The sequence below is a fragment of the Mus musculus genome, chromosome 7 (assembly GCF_000001635.26).
Source record: "Mus musculus strain C57BL/6J chromosome 7, GRCm38.p6 C57BL/6J".
Classification (NCBI taxonomy): domain Eukaryota; kingdom Metazoa; phylum Chordata; class Mammalia; order Rodentia; family Muridae; genus Mus; species Mus musculus.
In genome coordinates this window covers 16,192,814-16,197,219 of record NC_000073.6, presented here as the reverse complement: position 1 = coordinate 16,197,219, position 4,406 = coordinate 16,192,814, and positions in this window count along the sequence as shown.

The window sequence follows — 4,406 nt, the reverse complement described above, 5'->3', positions numbered from 1 at the left end:
CCTGTGCCTCCCTCACCCTCAGTGGGAAGAAACCCAGCCTTGGCCCTCGCCAAGTCAAGCCTTTTTTCAAAAATTAATTAATTGTTTTATTTATTTACATTTCAAATGTTGTCTCCCTTCCCAGTCCCCCTCCACAAGCCCTCCCCCCCACACCCCCTCCCTTTCGCCTGGAAGAGGGTGCTCCCCCCCCCCCCACTCCATCTCAGCCCTTTAGCACCTCCCTTCTCTGGGCCATCAAGGCTCCACAGAGCAAGCTTTTGTCTCTTTGATGTGTTTGCAGCCCTGAGGGGCCCTGGGAGGTGAGGTGAGCGGCCACACTGAGGCCCTGGTGAGTCTGTGTGTGTGGGATCTGGGAGCCTAGCCAATCTCCTGAGGCCTCTGAGTCTGTTGCCCCAGGTTTGCCCTTCCACTTGGGTCTCTGACAGTTAGAAGTAGAGATGGGGGGCGGGGCTAAAGTTCATGTGGGACCACGGCTACACCTGGAGATGCCCGCCCAGCCACTTCCTGCTGCTGGACTCCTAGTCACACCCCACTCCTTGGAGGCTTTCTGCTCCTCCCCCCGCCCCCCGCCCCCTGCATCCCTCCTCATCCCCTAGGCAGCTCCTCAGGCCTGCTTCAGGCATCCCACTCCCACTCCCACTCCCACTCCCACTCCCACTCGGCCCAGCCTCTTGTGACACATGCAGCCTCCGGAGTCAGAGGTGGAACCCAGCTGTGGTGTTATTAATGCATTGCTGTGACCTCAGTCCCCGACAGAGCATCTTAAGGCATGAAGGATTTCTATCCCCAGTCTTCACTGCAAACTAAGGAAGCAAGAGAGTGGACAGAAGTGAGGGACTTCCATCAGCCTCACACAATAATACCCTCGGGGCTGGGAGACACCTCAAGTGGCAAAGGGCCTGCGGCTCAGGCCACCTGAGTGTGGATCCCAGAATCCACACTAAAAAAAAACAACCAAAAACCAAAAACCAACCAAACAAACAAACAAAAAAAACAATTAAAAAGCTGAGCCTAACAACATGGGTCTAACTCTAATGCTGGGACTAGGGCCAGAGGCAGGATTCCCTGAGCTCGTGGGCCAGCCAGCCTAGCCAAAGACCTTGTCTCAAAACCTGGTGGAGACTGATCAAGGAACATACCTGGTCAGCTTCTGAGCTAAGACACACAGACAGACACACAGACGCATGCACACATGCACACACATGCACATATACATACCCTACACATACACACACATGTGCACACATGCATATATATGTACATATGTGCACACATGCACACACATGCACGTATACATACACACACACACACGCATGTGCACACATGCATATATATGTACATATGGGCACACATGCATACACCACACATACAAACAGTGCAGTCAGCTGGCAAGAAGTGGATAAAATAAGTGAAGTGCTGAATCTGAGAGAGCAATAAAGCAGGAGGCCTAGGGACAGAAGCAGCCACCATTACAGGCCCCGCAGTGTCAAGTCCAAGGGCCACGTCCCAAAACAGACACAGTCAACTCAGTTCAGTGGGGCACTTTCTTGAAAGACAGCCTACGAAACTCACTGCATTGGTTGCTTTTCTCATCTGTCTGAAAGAAACAAGGGAGGGTGGGTCTTAGGGTTCAGAGGGTGCAGACTGTGGTGGGGAGGGTGGAAGCCACTCATAGAAGGTCTCAGGAAGCCAAGCTGGGAACGGAGCGAGCCTGAGGCCTTTACAGCCTTGTGCCCAGGAAGGTCCATGGCTTCTCAAACCAGTACCACCATCAGGACCAGTTAGAGACACTCACTCATCAGGAAATAGACTGAAGAACTCTATGCATGAACTTAAGTGTACTGTTGGAGACAGCAGTGCAGGCTGTGTGGCATCCTCAAGCCCAGCATGCAGGAGGCAGGAGGAGGGTGCGGAGTTCAAAGTCAGCCTCATCTACACAGCGGCTTCAAGGCCAGCCTGGGCTACATAACATTTGAGAACCTTAGCCTTTAGATGATGAACATAGAGAAACTGTCCATTTTCTCAGAAGGTGCTCCCCCCACCCCCAGTGCTTGGTCTCTTCTCACCTCCATGCTGGAGCTCAAGCTTGGCTTTGATTATGATAGGTTAGTGGGCTCACTAGCTCTCAGCAACAGCAGCTTCAGTGATCACCAGAGAAGAATGAACAACTACAGAGACTCCAGCCACGTCCCAAGATGACAGGGAAAGATGCCGTAAGGTCCCAAGTCTGACCTTGGGAGAGCTCCAGACATCTAATCTCTTACCTTTACCCAGTTGTTAAACCCTAGTGAGTATGATGGGCACACACCTTTAATAGAGACACTCTGAGCTGAGATAGAAGGACCTCAAGTTCAAGGCCAGCCTTGGGTGCAAAGCAAGGCCTTGTCTCAAAAAAGTCAAGAGTTGGGAGTGTGGCTCAGCAGTTGAAAGAAGGTCTAGAGTCCCCCAGCGAGGGGGTGTGGCTCAGTGGTAGAGCCCCTGCCTAGAATCCCCAGTGAGGGGCTGGGGGCATGGCTCAGTGGTAGAGCCCCTGCCTAGAATCCCCCAGTGAGGGGCTGGGGGCGTGGCTCAGTGGTAGAGCCCCTGCCTAGAATCCCCCAGGGAGGGGCTGGGGGCGTGGCTCAGTGGTAGAGCCTCTGCCTAGAATCCCCCAGTGAGGGGCTGGGGGTGTGGCTCAGATGTGCAGTATTTCTCAGAATGTGTAAAAAGCCCTGGAGTTCATCCTCAGCACAAGAGACAAGTGAAGTGTGGATGCACTGTTTTCTCATGGGTGAAGCCTAAAGTTAAGAACCATGGTCATGATCATGCAGGGTTCAGGGCAGGCAAGACAGCCCATTGTGTATTAGTTTCTATCCATCCTTCAGGGAAGCTCCTTACAACAGAAAGTAAACAATTCAAAATTGCTTCAGGAAGTCCCTAAAACTGACCAGATTCATTAGACCCCAACCTCACTAAGAGGAAACAACAAAGGCTTCTGGGAGTTACTCAGACCAGCCAAGCCTCCTGGTATTGTTCTGACCAACCGAGTCTCCTGGAAAGAGCACTCTCCAGCCTGTTGAGCTGCCTGCAAGCTATGCAGTGTGTTTCAGGTTCCCAGAGCTGTCACCCATGCCTGGGTGAGTTGGTGATACAGCTGTCTTTGAGTTGTTTCTGCTCCTGTAAGTTGCCCCTCACCTATACTCCTGTGAGCAACCACAATAAAACCCATTGATTCACTAATGTGGACTTTGACGATATCCACACGTTGGCCTGTTGTGGGCTCCCATCTGGAGTGAGCAGTCATGTGATACATCTCCCCAGGAAAGTTCTGTCACACAAAGTCCACAGAGAGAGGAAGTGGGTTCTTAGCTGCCAGGCCTGGGGTGTGAGGTGGAAAGTGACTTATGTAAGGTGTTCCCCCCACCCCCTCAGATGTTTAGAATATTCTAAAAGCTACTACCTCAAGATGGACTTATTGCAAAGTCTATAATGCCAGCGCTTGGGAGACTGAGAAGAGAGAATGTGAACTTCAAGACCAGCCTGGGCAGTTTACTGAGATCATGTCTCAAAGGAAAAGCAAGCAAGCTAGCAACTGAACAAACCCCCAGAAAATAGTATAGTACCAAGCCTGATTGTGTGAGCCACTCGCATGCCCATGAAAGCAACCTTAATTATGCCCTGTGGCTCACCAAACAAGCAAGCAAACTACATCAGAACAGAAAAGTCTGCAAGTGCAACTGTTTTGGGAATAAAAAGGAGTCCAGCCAGGAGTGAGAGAGAAAGGAGAGAGGAGGGAAAGAATCCAGGGTTATTACATATATGCATAAAATTGTCAATAAACAGAAACACTAAAAATTTTTAGTGATAGTAGCTGGAGAGATGGCTCAGTGGCTAAGAGCACTGTCCAAATCTTACAATGGCTGCTCACAGCTCTCTGTAACTTCAGTTCAGGGGGATCTGATGCCCTTATACAGATACACGTGTAGACAAAACAATGCGTGGAGATAACATGAATAAACTGAAAAATTATTAATCAATGATGTGCAGCCTAAAGGATACACAATTGTGTCCCAGAGCTGCCATTCGACAACGTCTATGAGGGGTCTGTATGTAAAAGGTGCTTGGTGGCCTGAGTTTAGTCCCCAGGACTCTTTTAGGAGGAGAGAGCCCACTCCCTCCTAGAGCTTGTCCTCTGACTGCCATAGGTATGTAGCACACAGCCTCCTTCTCTCAACAACTAAAGAAATAAATAGGAAAAAGAAAAACACATGGCTTTAATCCCAGCACTAGGGATGCAGAGACAGGTAGATCTCTATGAGTTTGAAGAAGCTAGCCTGCTTTACATAGTTAGTTCCAGGGCAGCCAGAGCAAAATAGTTAGACTGTCAAAAAGAAAAAAAAAAAAGAAAGAAGGAAAGAGAGAAAGAA